Source organism: Motacilla alba, chromosome 2 (genome assembly GCF_015832195.1).
Source record: "Motacilla alba alba isolate MOTALB_02 chromosome 2, Motacilla_alba_V1.0_pri, whole genome shotgun sequence".
NCBI classification, from domain to species: domain Eukaryota; kingdom Metazoa; phylum Chordata; class Aves; order Passeriformes; family Motacillidae; genus Motacilla; species Motacilla alba.
In genome coordinates this window covers 102678674-102699781 of record NC_052017.1, presented here as the reverse complement: position 1 = coordinate 102699781, position 21108 = coordinate 102678674, and the positions used below count along the sequence as shown (strand labels likewise).

The window sequence follows — 21108 nt, the reverse complement described above, 5'->3', positions numbered from 1 at the left end:
ATTTTCAAACCACCCCATGAAAATATTTTCTATCTAGGTCCTGAGACAGAGGCAATAAAAAATAACAACATAAGCTATAGCTTAAACAGTATCTGTCAAATTTGCAAAGGTAGTGTAATTGACCGTATGAAAAGTCACATATACTGGTTCAATTTAGGTTTCATTATTTAAAAAACAAAAAAACCCAAGATATCAGAAAACACAGTGGGTGATAAATGTTTTGACATGACCCATGGGACAACCTAGACATCCTAATGACTTCACAGTGAGCCACTCTCTAGTCACTGAGTGACACTGAAAGGAAATCCAGTCACCAGCTGGATTTGGACTAGCCAATGAGGTTCACAGACACCAGCTCCTACTCTCCCCTGCTCTTGTCTGCCTCACTTTTTTTCCACAAAAGACTCTATATACAAAGCAGAATTCTCATGGCAGACTACCGTGTGACTGCAGGCACACTCATGTAGGATAACATGCAGAAGGGAGGAGCACAGTACCAGAGCTCAGCCTGCGCTGAGTGCCTTCCTACCAAGAGCTCTTCTGGCAGCCAGGTCACAGCACAAACAGCGCAGCTTCCCTCCATCCTGAGAGCCTGCATGGCCGACCACAGACCCAGTCAGAGCACCTTGGCTAGCACACAAGAGATCAGAGACTAGCTATGACTGCAGAGAAGCTAAATATATTGGAAGCATAGCTGCAGATGCAGCCCTTGGCTCATCTTCCAAGCCTCCAAGCTCTTGCAGACAAGGGATGTTAGGGTGAAGGAGGGTGCAAGGACATGCACAGGTTTGTAAGAGAAGTGCTTAGAGGCAGAGGCAGTTCTGGAGCATTTTCAACCTGGTATGAGTACAGTTTGTACATTAAGGATGAGAAGCAGGGCAAGCAACACGGAGTTAGAGCAGCCAGAAGGTGGGAGGACATGAATTTAGTTGAAGAAGCAGAAATATGGAATGAGGGAGTGGGGACTTACTACAGGAATAGCGGAAGATCCTATTTTGGATAGGTATAGGGAATCCATCAGGAAGCTGTGGCTCTCAAACACTTTGCAGCAAGACTTCAAGACCCAGAAAGTTCAGCAACTCTGTACTTCTTACTATAAAATTATTATTTTTTCTCAATGTCACTTGCACCTGCATTAAACTGTTCTTCCCCTGCCCCACCCTGGTCTGTATCCCACACCTCCTCCCAGCCTTACTTAGAATAACTTTTCTATACAAACTGGGGAACACACTCCCCAGGGGCTTACATAACAAATCTTTCTGTAATATCAAATAAAATGCAAAATGAAGTGCACAAACTGTGAAAGTGGGCTGGTGAAGAAATTGGGCTCCACAGTTGTCCTTGTCCCCAGGACCCTCTGTGCTCATCAGTTTCTTGGTGGGTGGCAGGGGAGAATCACACCAAAGGAAAATCACAAAACTTTTGACTGCATTCTGTGCCATGCACGTGCACGAGCCCAAATTCTACAGTCCTATCACACAACTTAATTAATTTCAATGGGATTTAAGTGAATTTTGTTCATTAGTCTGTCCTCTGTGCTTCAGGAATTACCCAGGTATGCCATGTGGTAGCAATAGTCCCAAATGCCACTAAGTTTAAAAACTGGTGCTATCCTAATTATTGCTATTAAAGTCAATGCAACATCACAGTGGTAGCCTTCCAGTACAGTTGACAGAAACACAGGCTAAACCCCAGTGTTCAGACTTAATTTCTGTATGTGAGGAAAGTAATGATTAAAACCCTTTTGAAGATCACCATCAAAGCCTATTTTGCTATTGATTTATACTGAATGTTAATAATTAAACAGCTGACATATTTCTCAGCTTCCTCTCATTGAGACCCTGTAAAAGGTAATCTATTTATATTCCACTCAAGATCTCTAGTGGTTCTTTACTACCTCAGTATCCAGTAAGTACTCACTGAGCTTATTATGGAGCAGGACTAATATGTCACTTGAATTGGTAGGAAAAATGGCTTCTTTAGCTCCCAACAATAGCTGTTGCTGATTCTGTGAAGTGGGAAGGATCTGCGTAACACTCAAAGAAGCTACCCAATCCCTTTAACAGCTTCTTTAAAAAGGGATTGGACCCAATTCATGAAAAAAATGTGTATGTTCAGTGGGTGGTAACTTTGATGCAGTTCTTTTATGTATATGAGGGTTAGCCAGAGTGTCTGAATAAAAAAGGAAGCCAATCTGCTTTTATTCAGGCATAGCACCATGTGGGCTGAATGTGAAGAATAGAAATGGTGTATTAAATGAGGTTCTGAGAGGAGACTCATTTTCTTGTTAGTACAAATTATGGGAATAGGAGTCCAGCTGAAATGTGTAACACAATGGGATGTTTCAGTGATGGCTGTAAATGTGGGTCTCAGAAAAAGCTGGTTTTCCCATATCCAAGGATTATGGCAATATTCTTGTTTCTGCCATCCTCAGGGAAGACCTGTAAACACCTGTGACAGAAATGACTGGTTCCAGTCCTTATCACACTCCCTTCTCACAGTGGCCCAATGTGTGTTAGACTGCCCTTTCAAGAGTCTTGCAATAATTGTGACATTAAGACCAAAGCGCATTAGATATCAAATGTACATTTTTCCTTCAGCCTATATGTCCTTGTTTATCTCCATTCTAGGGCACAATTCCAGGGACCAATTGCAGTAGAAAATTCTAGTACTTTTCCTAAATCAAATTTACATTGTAACTCATTACACATCTCATAAAATGAACAGCTTTTTAAAATTGAAAATCAAACCATCAGTCTCTGCCAGATTAAAAGTAAACAAAAAAAGTAGTGCAGCAATTTAAGGCACACTTGAAGTTCACAGGGGTTACTGCATTTTATTAAAACAAGTCTGATATGAAGCGCCTTTGTCATTAAACCCATTGCTGCAAAGCAAAAAGTCCTTTTACAGGGATAAGATTTTAGAACAGCTTCTTGATAATTTTGTAACTGGATTTCTAGGAAAAATCAGTGAAAAGGATCCAAAAAACTTCAGATTTCTGTACAAGTTATTTTTTTTCTGTTTCTATAGAGACATGGAAATGAAGACTGCCCTGAAAAAGCAGTCTGCATAAACTGATCAATTCAGTATCACGTAGGAGACTGAACTCTCTTACAGAGTTTCTATCTTTCAAACCTCTTCATGAAGTCTTGGCCTCTTTTATTTTTAACAAGGCCTGTGTGACATAAGCATTTGTAAAAACCAAGGCAGTAAATAATTTTAGTCTAAGTCAGAAAGGGCAAACAATCTGCAGGAAGCAGATCAATAATTTATGGCTCTACAAGTAGACTGCCAGTATCACAGGCATGATTTAGACTGCCTGTTACATAAATGATTGATGGATTTGGGTATAAAATTCCAATTTGTGGTCTGTCTTGAACACAGAATTGCAATCCAAGTATACTATTTTCTTATAAAAAGGTGATCTTTTAATCATCTCCATTGAAGCAAGAGTGCAACACATGGAGGTGTATTCCACTTGTGGGGGGCCTGTGATGGCCTGAAGTACATAATATCATACTCAGTTCAGTAGAAATCTGAGTGGGATATTCAACACATGTAATTTCATCCAGCCACATTAAGACAAGATGTATCATCACTTTTCCATTGGCAGGAAAAGGCACCCAGACATAGCTCAGACTAGATGCACAGTTTTCAGACAGCTTAAAATGTCCAAATCAAATGGGAAAATTAATGTTGCTTGCAATAACTAAGAGCGCTGCACCCATCATAGCCAAACATGCTCTGCCACAGGCATTTCAAGACCAGTCACTCTTCTGAGTAATTACTTGGGGTCTCCAGCCTGCACTGAAGCTCATAATGGTCAAAGCTGTCACACCACCTAACTGGATCAATACCATCCTGCATCTACCTGCATTGACAGCCACCTCATGTTTGACTGAAGTGCAGACAGTCTTTCAGGAGAGTTGATAGATAGGCAAAACAGCGAAATTATTTTATCGACCCTTGGATGAAGCTTCATTTCCTAAGAAATCTGAAATTGTTAGCCTGGGTTTTATTCCTCCTGTGTCTCCATTAAGATATCTAGACACTTCCAGAACTCTAAACTGGTCAGTGATCCAAGAAAAGACTGTGTACTTCTTAACGTAGCTACAGTGTAAGTGTAGTAAACTAAACAAAAGCCAGACTACTACTGAATTAAAGAGTGCCCCTACTGGCTTGAAAGTAATTCAGTTTATATATACCATCTCCTTGGGTTTATTACCTTACAGTAATTTTGCCTAAGGTTATTGACCATGCCTTCTGGCCCATAACAAACTGATTTATCATGTCACACAGGGATCTTTCATGGTATTAATGAGTCTGCTCTCAATAGCTGGAATTGTGCTCAAGCAGAAGTATAGGGGGCTAAACAACAGCTATAACACGAAATTTGAGACCCATAAAGCAGTACTCAGAATTATACTTCCATGTTAAATTTCTCCATTCCATTCTGAAAGGCTGAAAACTATACTGGTGAAAGCTTTTCTCCAAATCAACTGACATGGGTTATCCTACAAAAACCCCAGGATGCTCTGTTTCATTAATATTCTTAACAGCTCCCTTAAAAGAATCCTGTTGACATATGGTATTTTTGGGAAATAGGGTCATGGGGGAGGGAACTTCTCCTCTCCTAAGCCCCATAAATCTCTCTCTCTCCCAAGATTTAGGCAGGCCAAAGGCACTTACGGCTATTTACATAGAAAGCCAAAGCTTACGTATAGTCTCTCAGTTTCTATGGCAGCACAGCTCCTATAAAAACACAGCTTAAAACCACAGCTCTCCAAGCTCACTGGCATCCCCGTGTACTCTCAGACATTCCCTTAGCAGTGAGCTTCTCCTCGAAACATGCCAGACTGTGTAAATTAGAGCTGACCCCACCAGTGGCAGAGTGAACAGCGCGGTGCCGCGGAATGCTCCCGATGCGAATGGCCAGCGGTTACTGCCTCTGCCTCCTGCCCTCCCTCCTGCCTTCTCTCCAACACCCTCACTGGGATCACTGAGGGCTTGCCAGGCAAGCAATGGGAATGGAAAACCATGCCAAAAAGCACACTTTCCTTTTATGTCCTGCTGCGTTCTCCTCTCCCTCCAAGCGAACTGAAAATCCATCACCCGGAAAATTAAGATGGAAAAGATTGAAATCACTGCTGCCTTCACTGCTGCTAAGATTATGCAATAGAAACACCTCCTAGATAATGGGATTTGTCAGCATCAGCTGAAAAAAAAATGCCTACTGTGTGATAATATAAAGAAACCAACTATCCATACAAACAGGAAGTGGCTGACGCTATTTTTTAGTTAATTCATTGCCTGAAGCAAAGCCATATATTACTGGTAACTAAATAGATAAATGCAGCACTCTTACAGAATTTACTTAAATTTTACATTGCAATTAAAGTGTCTGCTTTACACAGACACTTGCTTAATCTTCTTACTACTACCTTTTGCCATTCCTAGGAAGAATTATAAGATTTGCATTTTACTACTGGAACACCTAATTGCAGTCAGTAAAAGAGAATATATTCTCTAGGGTATCCAAAAGTATCCTGCATGCTTATTAAAAATTAAATATAATCATGTTTAAAAATACATTACTTCAATTGAAACTCCAATGGGAAGGATTCTCTTATAGACTGAAAAAAAGAAAATTAAAATCTGTTTAGGACAAGAATACTCCTCACAAAAAAAAAAATTGAAGATTTCTTTATGTAACTTAAGTATCACATCATTATGTGACAGCTTTCTCTTCTGATGCTAAGAGAGCCTTGGATTGGCAGGAGATTTGGAAGTTTTGATTAACAACCTACTGGAGCTCTTGGCAATGTGCCTGGGTGTTTCAGATTACTGCTGCTATAGAAACTCCCCTGGGTGACTGTGTTGCTTTTTTTTTCTCACATTTCTAAAATGTTGGTCTTCAATTTTTTTTTTTTGTCCTTTTGCAGTTTGTTCCACTTACTAGCAATTGCTGCACTACTGTTCTACTCTCACTTAGTGAATAGCACAGCTACACAAACAGCTATCATTACAGATAACAGGCATCATAAAAGAGTTTGCCATATGCCTTGTCAGCTGGCCAAACTGATAACACGATTCCTTTAGAGCAGTCTGGGTAGTTCATAGGAAGTACATGCATTTCAGTCAGCTGGCAATTCATTGGTTTTTTCTGAGTATTAATCTAGTTAACAGACTTTAGGGGCTGATTATATATGAGTTTAATACTAGCATAAATTGCCATGTAAAATTTGTAATTCCAACCTATCCAAGGGAGAACGAACAATCCCTTTTGTTTTGACTACAAAATCAAACAAAACCAATTAAATTTAGTGTGATATTCCCTCCTTTCACTTTACTTGCTCAGTTTTCTTTCTTTCTTCTCAGGACAATCCAAATTGTTCTAATATGGTGAGAATAAGCTGTGTTTCTCCAGCATCACTAAGGGTGACTAGGCTTTAGGGGGAGCAGGAACAGGACCGCAAGCACTTTCAACTGCTACTTAATGGAAAAAGAGTACTAAGCAGTGAAGTCACACAAAGTGTAGTGTCCGACTGCTGCCCTGAGTATCTGACCAGACTGCATCACAAAGTTAACATGAGCTACACCAAAAGCTTACCCAGGCCATGATCAGTGAAGTGACTGAGTCTTCTGTACACACCAGCTCACCCATGCACACAGCTGCAAGCATGGTCCCAAGAGCTCCATTTTCTAGTATGGACACATGTGTACACATTGTGCTGAGCAGTGTACAACACAGGCTCTCGCGTTTCTCTACTTGTCCTCTTGAGAGGAGCCCAGACACTGCCTAATCTCTGTCACTTGTTCCCAGTACCCTGCCTCCCAGAGACTGCCCTCCACGGGAACAGGCTGTAAGTGGGATAAGCTGGTTCAGCAGCGACATTTGTTGGCAACTTACCTGTGCAAACACAGACGAAGTCTGATCTGATGGGGCACAGCAGGGCCCTACAGCTCCTATATCAATGCAGCAATGGATAGGCTGCCCCTACCAGAGTAGATCATGCAGCTCACATCATGCTCCAAGCGCTCCCAGGAAATGGGGGATACTGTGAGACTTCTACAGGAGTAATGAACTGCCTCAGCTGAGCTCAGGAGAGATGCCAAGTGACCTTCCTGAAAGGGGAGGCCCTAACACAGCGCACAACCCAGACACGCAGATGACTGACATTTGGCAATAAAGAAACTATCTGAGTCAAGGCAGTCACATAGGTACGTGGAAATCCTTGCTTGGGAGATTTTCTTTTTCAGCTGCCCATCTATGTGAGTTCAAAGCAGGTGAACTGCTGAGTAACTTCAGCTCTCAAGAAGGTCCATGAAAGCAGCCTCCAGAGAGTAAATAATGTCTAGCAAATGGGTTTAAAGCTAGCAAGTGATTTAAAGTAAAGCACACAAAATGTACTTTTTGCATGCTTCTTACGAAGTAGCGCCATCAGAGACTAGATTGCACTGGGTCTCACCTCTTTGGAAGATTGCTATCTTTTTACCTTGTCCTCCAGGACTAAAAATTGCTACATGTGAAACAAGTTGCTAGAACCACAGTTCTGAACAGAACCTTCTAAATATTGCTATAGCCAGTCACACCCATTTCATATCTGCTGGAGCTTGCTGAGAGCCTGAAGCAGAAACTGAAAGAAAGATAAGTCTAAATCATCTCTACTATTTACAGACAGTATCCAGGCAAAAATCTGAACCAGAATAATTCAGAAAGTGATTTTTTTATCTACTTCACTGATCAAAGTTTACAAAGAAATGGGGCATTGGATCATCAAGGCCCTTATCAGTTTCTAGAGTTATTATGAGAAAGAAGATAAATTTTTATGATTGCAAACCTGACAAACATACAATCAATCAAAACATCTTAAAATAAGAAATTACAGAAATGTTCTCAAGTTAAGGTAAATGTAAGAGCCAGCAGGGTTTTAGCAAAAAGCCCCAACAAACTCCAACCCACAAACATGCATGCAAATCTAAGGAGATGCCTCCTATGCTGCATAATCCCATTGGAAATCCCATTTATGTACCTCTTGGCCTTTCACTAGTGTGCACTAAACCATCTAAGTTGGCAGCAATCTCTAGAGGTCATCTGGTCCAAGCACCCATCTCAAAGCCAGTCCAGCCAAGTTCTGCATACCTCCAAGGATGGAGATCCCTCAGCCTCACATTACATTTGCTCTCATGATTTTACCCTGATCATTTCCCCAAATGCCAACTCTTTAGTCACAATTTCCTGTGTTTTCTTTAGTCTGTGGCTCTGAGTCCTTCTACTACACACCTCTGAGAAGGGTCTGGCCCCATCTACTCTGTCTGAGCCAGTAAAGACAGCAATGAGACCTCCTGTCAGCCATCTCTTTCTAATGCTGGACAAACCCAGCTCTCTCAGCCTTGCCCTGCATAATCTCAGAAGTACTCCCAGCCCCATGATCACTTTGGTAGCTCTCTGCTGAACTCGACTCAGCACGTCAGGGAATTTCTTTTAGTGGAGGACTGCAAAATGGTTGCAGCTCTCCTAATGTGTTCTCACAAGTACCAAAGAGGGGAAGGAAGGACTTGCTGGTAACACTGCCTGGGACATGACTGCATGTGTGCTGCAAGGAAATACTGCAGATTCATGCACAACCCATCATCCACAAATACCTCCAGAAGCAACCAAGCTGCTTGCTAGCCAGCTGACCTCATGGTCTGTGCTGTTGTGCAGGGTTATCCCAACACAGGACTTAGCATTTTCTTCTGCAATGAAACATTCATGATCTTTCAGGGCAGTCTGGGTTATTTCAGCACTCTACACACCACTTAGCTTTGAAGGAATATAATTACATGTTGCCATCCATTCCTTTAAACCAAAGGTGAGATAAATGACTAGGGAAAAACACTAACTTTTCCTGTAATTACTAATGAAAAATTTAGAAGAAAGGCTTTGAGTCCAAACATGAAATATAAAACAAAGCTGTAAAACAAAAAATAAAGTCATATTAAGAAATAATATGAATTACTAGCAAAATGTTCCTTTGTGTTGCATTTATGGTTTTAACCTTAAAAATGGCAGCATCAAATGCAATATATATCAGCAGTACTTTCCAGGAAGAATATACTGCACTTTTAAAATGTTCAAGAAAAAAACATTTAAATTTATTTTCATGAGGAAAAAAAAGCAATAGATGTTGAGACTGGGTTCCAAGCACTTTTAGAGTCTCATATTTTCTACTTTCCTCCCATCCTCCCCTTTCCTTTCCAGTCCTCAAATGATATCATATCACAGCTCACTTCTGAATCAGAAAAAAATGGAGAATCCATTTCAGGACTCAAAGCTTTCCTTCCATTGTGGCTGAGGTTTTTCATTTCCACTAATACAAAGAAGATGCACAATATCCACATATCACAGCCTAAACATGCCACAATCCTGCAACACCCATAACACCCCCATTCATTGATGATCAAGGAAAAGGAATCACAAATAAGAATCTGCTCCTGCACAATTTCATTGCAAAGAATCAGACTTTCCCAATGCTTGAACCACCCAGACTAAAGCTACTGATGGGAGACCAGGAGCCACCATAGAAATGGGAAGAGATAACATTACAGTGAATTACTAGAAACAGTCCGATATTCAGGAGGTATTTAAGGAACTTTACGAAACAACAGACCAAAAAGTATTTACATCTCCAGAGGAGAACTGGAGATACTCCCCTTTCTCTCCTACAAATCTCTTTAATAATTTCAAATGGTATGGTGTAGCAGTGGTGTCTCTGCTCCTCCTTTGCAGTCACCATACCCCACTGCATTCCCACATACTCCAGATAAAATGCTGCCTCCCTGCTCCTCCTTGCAAGGGAACTGTAGCTACACAATAACAATTTACCTCTCCATTTTAGTCCTCCCTTTTCCTTCTTTTTCCTTCCACCCTTCAATCTGGTTATTTTTGGACTGCCAGTTGGGATTATTGCTTTTTCCCTGCTAAAATAAAAACAAACAACAGTTATACTCCAGTTTCTGGGCTTAAGCATGAGATCTGTCTCAAGCATTAAACAGTCACATTTTCTTGCCTGAGGTGCAATGCTATCTCCTATGACACTGACTAAAGCAAGCCTTGCAACTAAAAGCAGATTCTGTTTCTGGATTCACATGCACACTTTTCTGACTTCCCCACCCATGTGAAATCCTGAGCAGCACTGCATCCTGAGAATTCAGCACTGGCTGACATTTGTATAGTCTTAGAGACTAAAAAAAATTAGTCTTTCTGAGCTGAACTACAATCATAATTCAAAATATAAATGGCTAAAATAGAATATTTATAACCTAAAACACCCCGTCTCTTTGACATGTTATCCTAATTTCAGACCACATTGTAGTATATTTTGCTTTTTTGTAAGGCTTACTAATTAAAGATAGTCTGTTTGGAAGGAATTTCGTATCTACAAAATAATAGACAATGCAATAGCATCAATTTCCCACCTCTGAATAGAGGTCTTAACAAAAAAGAACATGTTGCTTTTCTGGGAAGCAAAGACAAAGATTCCCCATCTCCCAATCTTATAATGCCACAATGAAGTCCCAGGTAAAACCAGTCTTAAGGTGTGCAATAGCAAACATTCCTCAAATTAAATAAATATACTACCAAGTATTATTCAAATACTTATTTCCTGTCTTTATTTTTTTTCTTTCTCTGCATTAGAATAATTTCAACTATATGAAGAGTTTTTCAGAACCTTGAAAAATAATTTTGTTGTGTAAAAATCAGCATGGCAAACAGCTATCAGGAATTGAATGAAGAGACTTATAATTTCAATGAATAACATTGCCTTCCCACTGTGGGCAAGAAGCCAGTGTGTATATACCTCCATTTTCCTGATTTTCCATATACTGGGTGTGGAGGGTTAAAGTGGATGGACTTCAGAGTTGTCCAAAATGCAACTGGGTGTGCTAGCTTCCCTTCTGCAAGGCTGAGTCACTCTGTCCCCCAAGAAGGGTTATGGGATATCTGACAAAAAACTTTTTTGTTTTCAGGATAGTAGGAAAAATTAAGTCAACATAAAGTAGGTTTTCAGCAGGGTGACGCTCAAGGGAATCACAGGAATGATAACTGCTTAAGAAGGTGGTGGAAAAAAACAAGCATGCTAGAAACACGCTAGGAGAGGAGGAGGAAAATCTAACACACTTCATGAAGTACAGCTATGATAGCTCACCCTTCTGAGAAGGATTCTGCTAATAAAGCTCCTGAAAATAACTTAGAAAACACACCGCTTCTGAGAACGAGAAGTCCCAAAATTATGGACAGAAATTATCCCGTCACAGTAGGGTATCTTCACAGGCCAGACAAGAGAACTTTTGAATGGAACATAGCAACAAAGTGAGCAGCTCAACGTAGAGAAGTTTTAGACTGCCAGTTGTTAATCTGAACAATATCTACAGCATTACTGGAAATACTTTTAAAACCACCATTAATATCTAATGTGAATGAAGAGCCAGATATGACCTATACTGTTGGACTGAGTTCTCCTGGGAAACTGTATGTACAGAGCAGTTAGCAACCACTCAGAAATCAGACTGATTAGAGAGGAATTTTCACTTTTTTAATGACTTTAAGCACCAGATTAAGTGCAACCCCCCTCAGGAATACACATAATTCCTTTTCACAGGTGTTTTCCAGGCCCTGCCAGGCACTAGCATACCCCCATGGAAGTACCATAACCTTTGTCAATGTGCATAAAGCAATGTCTGCAGATTTGGACGTGCTCAATTTATTTATACAACTACTGACCGCTTACCTAGTCACACTTATTCTTCTCTCTTGATGGTAGGTATGTTACAGTGAAATTTCCCAGCCAGACTGCACTGAAGACTGCAGCCAGACTGCACTAATTCCAACAATCTAGATAAGTACCTGGCGAAGTATTCCAGATGGTTGTTAAATGTCAATTTTCTGTTCTCCAGCTGTGTTTTCAAAGAGTTAGTTAAATTAAAAGTTACACAAACTTTATCATATATAAAGTTTATTAAAAATTTGTATTTTCATTTCTACTCTGTCCAGGGTCTGGCCTGGAAAGGGTTAATTTTTGCAGTAGGAGGGAGCATGGTTAGGATTTGGAGGTTATTCTGCAACACTTCACATAATTTTCCGGGGTTAGAGGAAGGGATGGCATTGCACTGAGGAGGGAGCAGTCAGGTACTTTGGGGGGTTTCTGTGGGGTGAGCAATCACATGTGAATTGTTTGCATTTTTTTTCCTTATACTAATACTGTTATTAGTGTTGATGCTGTAACTGTTATTTATCTCATTGCTGTTTCCAGTAAATTGTTCTTATTTTGACCCATGGTCTTCATCTTTTGTGCCTCCAGTCCTACTCCCCAGCCTGGCATGGTAGGAGATGTGGGGGAAAAGAGGGAATTATTAACAAGCACATGGTTTGGAGAATTTCAGTGGGAAAACTAAATTGGGGAATACCATTCCTAAACCATGACATATTAACAGAATTTCCATTCCTAGGTTTACAAGACCGGAAGGTATCCACATTTGGATATCTCACCATATTCAAAGCTCAACAAAAAACATGATCCCTTTAAACTTAACTATTGTTATCAGAAAATGAAGCTGATATTTATAACTAGAAGTAAAATCATCTGCAAATCCACACAGCCCAGCAAGATACACGGAGTGGTTGCAGTCTCTGGAAGAGCATGGCTATCTTCATAGGGCTTGTGGCACCAGTTCAGGCACCAAATTGCACAGAGAAGTCATATTTCAGTTCTGTTTCCAGTCATGACAATGCAAGCAAAGAATACTCTAGAACAGAGTTTGTAACTCTATTCTAGAAAATTTCATCAGTAAGTCTCTCCTTTTCATCTTTCTTTCTTAACCAAAAGAGAGAACAGATTTAGCTTCACATACTCAGGGTTGGGGGGTTTCTTTGATAAGGAATAGCAAGACAAAGATTCCTGAATCTTTGCCAACTAGTGCCTCAACCAGGCACCTACAACTTGAAAGTGAGCTGTCATGAACAAAAAAGTAATGTATATCTCCATCACTGCCGGGCTGCTATAAGGTGCCCCAAATTTAGGGATCAGAAATAAATCAAAAGCAAACATGGAGGTTACCAAGACTAATAAATGACTTGAACTCCCCAAAATTACTTCAGAGAGGTTAGTAAAACCAGGTCTGAAAAGGTATGAGACACCATACTCTTGCTTCTGTAAGCTTACTGTGCCCTCTGTTGATCATTATAATACTCCTTACAGCTACATGAAAACACATTTTCCCAATGATCTTGTCTTCTTCAGGACACTCTGTTCTGTCTAGTCAATGAAATGTAACTGCACAGATAAAGAGCAGGAAATAGTACCCTTTCTTTATTTTTATGATGAGCTTGGGAAAATGCAGAATTAACAGGGAAAACTAAAGAACTGTTTAATAGTTAAAACCACCAAATAGTCCCCCCAAAATTCCTACCTTCTTTGTAATTTAATAATTCCTATGTGGTAACAAATTAGAGCAAGTAGAATCATTCAAACCTTTCATAGGTTGTCAATAGTCTGAACAAGAGTTTTGATTTAATTTGACAAAATGCTCAGAACTGAGGACACCAGGGAACCTGTGGCATCATTGCTTTGACTTTGCAATGATAAACAATTTGGAATGTAATGGAACTGAAAATCATTTACACACACACACTCCAGTATTACAGACATAAAAATACAACTGGAATGTAATTCCCATGCCTCAGATCCATGGTCTAAATATCATCTTCACTTATCCACACTGAAATGGCCACTAGTGATACTATGTGCTTGGGTTTATTTTGTTTTTCCTAAAAACAGTTTGGAAGGGAAAAAGGGATCTTAACAACTCTCCAGTGTATTCCCATACTTGTTAAGTTTCCCTGAAGAAGTAAAGAGGATGATGATTTCTCTTCCACTGACATTACCATCAGGAACACGATTTTCTCCTAGGCAAGCTAGAAAATAATTAAAATTGAAGCACATCCTTTTCTAAAAGTATTTACAGAATTTTGATTGTTACCTAACAGCTTCTGCCAGTTTTTCAAACAGCTCAAGGTCTCAATACCAACCTTTGGTTGAGTTTCTTTGATGTTCAGTTAGAGTGCCCCTCTTTGTTCAAGCTGAACAATGGCTACAAATGCAAGAACCCCTATTCACCTCCCCACCAGAATCTCTGCTGGTTGTAGTCCATACACAAACCGTGGTGCCTGATACACTGTAGAAGACTCCATTAATACTATTAAAAAAGCTGTCTGAAAATCCCCATTCCTCTTCTGAAACATCTCTGTGGGGGAAGGGTAGATCAGACCTCTATCATTAAAATGCTGACATTCCAAGTTCTCTGAATATATTTCAGAAATTAGCTTCATAAAGGAATAAAGACATTCTGTATGCTGCTGAAGATGCATTCCTTTGCTGTCATCCAGTGCTAACATATCCTTTTTGATCTGCCTTGCAAAACTTCTTTCCACTGATGTCTTACATACATGTCTTACCTTTTGCTGGAAGATTCTGCTTTTTGTGGGTCGATGTTTTGCTTTATCTTCCACAGTACTCTGTTATAAACTTTAAATTTACTCTATAGGGTGTATTTCCTCTAATTGTTTGGTTTGAGGTTTTTTTAAAGAACATGTCTCTGAGACTGTCTTCTACAATGCTGTCATCTTGCAGATATTTATTTACCATTACATGAATCTTCAACTTGATATGGAATCTGCGGAGTCTAAATTACTGTGTGCTGATGACAAAATGATACTTCTTTTGCCAACATCTGTTCCTGTAGCTGATTGGATTTTATCAATCATATATCAATTCATATCCTTTCACAATATCTCTAACGCTTGAAGCAAAATCTTCCTTTTTTCACAAAATTCTATCCCTTTCAGAGAGATTGGGGTTTTTTCCCTATGAACATTTATTAGTGTTTTTCTCCCTTTGCTGACCAGACATATTTCATATTGTTGTTAGGAAGTTCCTTTCTCTAGCGATTTCCATTTAGCCTTTCTCATGACTGCAAAACCTGAAACCCTATCATCACTCCAAAGCAAGAAGATCAAACATGATGGAAACACTTTCATTGTCCCAAAAGTCCTGTACACTGCTACTGTGCGTGTAAGGATAAAACGTTTGTTGATGCATTTTCAATTTTGGAAAAGACTTACTGTTTCTCAAAATGGTCCCTCAAGCAACAGTTTATTGAACTAGGCATTCCAAAAAACCTGAAGTGACAATAATATATGCATCAATTACACTTCGAGAGTACAATTGTTCTCAACGTAGTCAAAAGGACTTTGAAATGAGGGAGTGGAGGTCTGAACACATAAAAATGTATCACCTGATGTATCAGCTAATAAAAAGCAGACAACTAAAATACCCATTTTTGGTACTTTAAACCAAAAGTTGTATAGGATTTGAAATAAATGCTGCACTATTATATAGGCCAAGCCACAGCTCTTCCTTCTCTATCTGACTACCAGATCAATAAATGTTATCAAGAAAATGTCATATTAATTATATTTAGTTCAGCCATGTGCTTGTGAGAACTATTTTCTAACCTTTAATGAGGTGCCCATTCATATTTTATGTTCAAACACAAATTTGTGCACACACAATGACATTACCTGTTCTGCCTGTCTGGCCACATTCAGATTCCAAAAAACAGAAGCATTTGCACAGTATCCTCCTAGAACCAAGAGGTATAAGAACAAACTGATCCTGAACCATCTGAATAATGCTGAACACATATTTAAAAAATAAATCTGAATTTGGAAACTTGAAGGGATTACAAAATCTCGGCTACAGCCCTCATGGCGAAAAGTACTGCACTGCTCCCCAGTCTGCAGTCAATACCTTAGTTTTAAGAAGTGTTTAACAATGTCTTCTGGAAAATATCTCTGCATTGAGTACGCAGCTTGAACAGTATGTATTCCAAACTACGTTATGTCATTTTAACCTAGAGAGAAATACCAGTGCTTTGGACACAGAAATCAAGCACACTGCTGTCCTAATACTGTGATTAATGCTGTGAGCTACACCCTGCCTAGCCTTCCTAATCTCTGGGCTTTCTAATTTATAGCAGAGATGGATAGGCTATCAGTGGGGAATTATGAGGATTACTAGCTGTTTATCTCTCCTTTGCAGAGACACTTTGCTGCTTATAGAATTACCATAAACCCTCCAGCTACAGTGCCACTTCTATACTTATCCAGAAGTCTAGATACCTACTGGGCACAAAATGTTTTGATAGTCAATATATTAGAAAATGCTGGAGTTGATGGATTTTTTTTTCTTTTTTTGTACATGATTTGAACATACTGTCAGAACTTGTCATGTTACTTCACTGGTAATTTGTCTGCAGGTTATCTTGCATTCCCTTGAAATCCAGTGCTGTGATCTTGTCTACACTAATTAGAGTTCAGCATTAATGCTTGGAGGTTGCCCTCAAGCATTGCCACAGGTGAAACCATTAAACATGTATGACAAGCCATCTCTGCACTTGCAGCAAGTTACATAACCCATTTCAAAAGACTTCATCTTTATGGTCACCAGGAATGTTACTGACTTAATTACTATCTGAAACTTAAGGGCTCTCTCAATACTGCTACAGAAAGTCCTTATGCTGTCCAGCACAAGTTTCCCTTTGGGGTGAAACTAATCAAAGAGTGTGATGGGAAATAAGTGTGCAACTTGTTTTAGTTTCCTGATGAAGGAAGAAAGAAAGGGACCTTATAACATTTACTTTCCACTAACTAAAAAATCTGAATCTGTACAGAAAAACTTTGTCCTTTCGAAGGAAATTTATGAATGAGAAACATCAATAAGATAAATATTAACCCTTGTACACCACATTTTTTAATAATTACAAGAGTCCTTCAATGATCCCTTTTAAATACAGGTTGCATTTATAGACAGGTTATTTAGAGCCAGGGTGTCTCTATACAAAATAATTAAGGGACCATTTGAGCACTAACATTCAGCTAAATTGTACATATTTCATGCTGCTTAGATTTAAATTTTGGCTTATATATATAGCTTTATATAACCATATTCTTATGAAACTCCTCACAATTTCCCATTGTTCTTAAACTTTGTACTTCTTAACCAGCCTGCTAAACAGGACACCTTAAGAACACTTAATTTAAAAGTTCTGAGGCTCTAATTCTATGCATACATAATAAAAGTATATACAACTGAAAGCTTTTTCCCTCCTCTAAGTCACAACATATCATCTTTGTCGTTGTACAGTCATTTGTATTTGTCTATGCTCATTTTATATTCAAAGACTGTACCAAAAAAAATTGTTTAAACATTATGTTTGGTTAAAGTAAGAACTCTTTTATTCTCTACATTATCTTCATTCACTTGTTTCTTATACCTACACATATCTTTTGATTTGTAAGACTTAAAAAACCCCCTAAAATCAACCAGATCCAAACCACTTCATGACTGAATTCCTTTCAGAATGTTATAAAATGTCTCAGCATGTAAAACACACAGGTGTAGTCATCCAGGCCCTTTCTTCAAGCTATCATGAAATGAAAATACAACTACCAAAGGAGAAGACCATTCTCTCTATGAACCAGCCAATCTGACAGCCCAGTCTCAGCTCACATTTGTGCAATCGTGTCACGCAAACCTTTAAGGTTTTATCTCATTTTTTAATCTCTAGTTAGTGTCTCAGTATGTATAAACTGGCCAAGATTCAGAGCTATTTTTCTGTTTTTCTAAGTACTTTCTCAGTCATCTTCCACAGCACAGGACCGCAATTGCCTGCTAAGACCATCTAGGCTTGTCTTATCTAGTTAGTCCCCTTCCATCACAGTGGCTTTGCACACTGAAGATCCTTTGATCTATCCTCTTCTCTGAACTCCAAGTATAGTCTCCAAGGGAAAGAAATTATTGAATAAAGTTGTTTAGCTGAAGAGAAGGGTATCTACATGGAATTTACCAACAGAGACAGGCAATCACACTAATTACCCAGTGCAGTCTCTCACCCTATGAGAGCCTGCTAACAAAAGGGGAACCATGACCAAGCCTATCCTCTTTTTCAAGCTCAGTGAATGTTAAGTCTATGCCTCAGTGTGCTGTCATATCCTATAAGCAGGATGAAATCAACTTATTTTCTTCTGTCCTGGGTTTGTTTGCTTTCCTGGCAGGCCATGCTGAAAACATACAACATTGTTTGGATTTGTCAGGGCATTGGCAATCCAGATAGAGAAAGGCAGAATTGGGAACCTTTCCAACAGGTTCTTGAAATCTAATAGCACGTTTACATAACATGTGAGACTCTTGATTTAAAAATGGGTCATGTAAATAAGTCTGAGTTAATGGATGAAACATGGGTAAGTCGTGTTATCAATACAACTCACACATGTGTCAAGTGTCCATCATCCTGGTCCCACTAGAACTGCTCTTGTCAGTTCTGAGGTACATATGGCCAACTCTGATTCCTTGTATTTCCCTGCTGACTGCTCCACATCAGGCTGTATTCCAGGGACATACTCTGTATTACCAAGGGACAACAGCATTGCTTCACCTCTCAGAAAACAAGCCACAATTCCTTCGTGCACCAAAAATTTGCTGCTGACAGCTGCAGCAGAACAGTCTCCAGCCTCACTAGCTCTGCTGCACTGCTGAGTACATGGGCAAGCGTGAAGCCATGCACATCCCTTCCAGATCACCTCTCTGTGATTTGTGATTCTGTGGATGATTTAAGTCCTTGTGCATACAAGGACTTAATGTCTGAATAGTGAAGAGAGAGGTGTACTATTTGAGTTTTGATGTCCAGATTATTTGGTTTTTGCTTTCATTAGCTTTGCTATATATATTGCATCAATGAATGGCACAGGCTTCTCTCTTCTTAAATGACAACATGCATTAAAGTACAAAGACATTTAAGAAATGTGGATTATAAAACCAAAATAAGGATAGTAAATATTATTCCAGTGAAACACCCTATGGAGTGTATTTCATTTCAGAGGGAATATTACATATGATTAACATCACTGCATGAGGAGACAGGGTAAATTTTATCCCAGTACTATTCACCTATTTTATTTGCATATGGAACACGAACATAAATCAAGTAATGCATTTGGGTTTGCTGGTATTCTTTGCATTTTATGTAGCTTCCTTTTTATCTGTGAAAATTTGGAAATTCTAGTTACAAACAAATGATAAGGTGGCCTATTGCTTAATTAATTTATTCACATTAGTCTCTATTTAGGACATGGTCTTAAGCTCTACTGCTGGGCAGTCCAGCTACCAACCTGTGTATCAGTCAATACAGAGTTTCTTTGGTTTGGTGTTGTTTATGGAACCCTTCAAAGAAATAAACACTGAAGATAAATTAACTCCCTTGCACTCCCCATCAGGCAGAACAATACCTGCATGCATGTACAACACAAACACACAGTCTCTGACAGAGTCAAGGAAACTTGTGCAGTTTAAAGGGATGTAGAACATCACTAACCTACAGCAGTGGCACTACTTTTCATCAGAACAGTTTAAAACCTACTGCAAATAAGAAGGCAGTTTGTGACATTTCTAAAACAGTAAATTATTTCCTTTAAGAAAATGTTAAATATTACTTATTTTGCTATCTTAGAGAATGAAAGAATATTCAAGTAGATTACTCTATTCAAGCTCTTCATCCAAGCTGAATTTTTTTGTTTAGCAGTTAAGAGCCACTATGCTGTCTTCACTGTAACCACCTTGGCATTGCAAAGAAATCCCCCCCGTGTTTTCAAAACCCCATAAAAGCAAAGGTGTCTTTGAAAAAGAAAATTAACAGCAGGTTGTGACTGGGTAACAAAGTAGGGGCCTTGTCATGGCAGGAAAAAAAGTGCCTGTGGTCCTCTAATAGATTTACAAGCTTCTTTCTATTATGAAGAATGTCTGCCACTACTAATTTTTTCTCATTATTTGCACAGGATTGGAAATGAGGCACGGTCAATATGAAAGGAATTCACAGAGACACCTTCCTATTATTCTGCTAGCCTATACCACAACTCTGTCCATTTTATTTATTACTTTGCTGAGTTGGTCTTTCCAAAACAAGCAAGCTGATAGAATTACCCCCAAGCAGTTGCCAAAATGATGATTAATATTATTACAAACTAATGCTTCTCATAAAACCGAGACATAAAACAGATTTCCTTTGACATGAGCTGCAAAAATCCCTCCTTGGCTCAGATGCTAGACGCTGCTTGAAGAACATCACCTAGCTCTGAAGATAAAGTTCATGCACTGATCCTTCCCAGCTGAGGCCACCATGTAGCTATTCTTACCTTCAGATCACCAACAAATGCTGGCAGGGATAATGTCTTTCTAGAAATGCCTGCATGCTGCTAAAACATCCTCAGCATATATTATCCTTACTTATTTTCTTCAAATCCTTTTCCTTCCTTCCCCCAACACCCACAGTCAGGCCTCCTCCCTTTGCCTCCTCTCCTAACTCCTTTAGTTAAAAGTTTGTAGACAAAAAACAGGCAAAGTTTTATACTTAAAATGAAAGATCCACTACTGTAGTGGTATAGAGTACCACAGACTTATGATAGGAAGGAAAGGAGCTACATTTCCTCCTCATAGGTTTCCAGATCTTACAGAGATGTAAGTCAAAGACTGAATCTAAAACTTAGAGACAATTTCATCTAGCAAAGAGTGAAACAGTTATCAAAGAAAAAAAATATACTAAAATATCCTAAAAAATAAGCTATTGCTTACTGGATGATATTCAGGACAGTCAGGTTAAATGAGGCATAAATGGTAATCAAAATTGCCACCACCAAGCTGGAAAGACTGGCAAAGAAGATGAAGAGTGCTCTTCTGGGGTGAGAATAATGCACACTGAATACAGCAGCAGTGAGAATACTAAAACCTATCTAATGCAGATTTTATAATGCTGTACAGTCAATCACAAAAGAAAGCTTTCTTAAAGCTGGAAGCATTAGTGTTCAGGGGTACACTCAGCTGAAGCAGAAGAGTAAGCCCTTCCAACTCACAGGAGTTGCTCTGTGAAATCTGCAGTGTTAGCTGCTCCTGATGGGATGAAGAAAGGAAGGGATGAAGAAAAGAAAGGAAGATGAGTGTTGTGGTTTCACCCTGG

General features: G+C 39.2%; 1 protein-coding gene across 11 annotated transcripts in view; it reads right to left on the bottom strand.

Annotated features, from left to right (window-relative positions):
- Positions 1-21108, bottom strand: part of DLGAP1 (DLG associated protein 1) — a 402341-nt gene that overhangs the window by 285425 nt on the left and 95808 nt on the right. For 3 of the 11 annotated variants that reach the window (XM_038127582.1, XM_038127579.1, XM_038127580.1), the window contains one exon: positions 9869-9963. The exons of 7 other annotated variants lie outside the window; for them this stretch is intronic. The gene's annotated coding sequence lies outside the window, so the exon portion shown is untranslated. The remainder of the gene's footprint in view (positions 1-9868; positions 9964-21108) is intronic. One more of the 11 variants, XM_038127585.1, reaches the window with a different exon arrangement.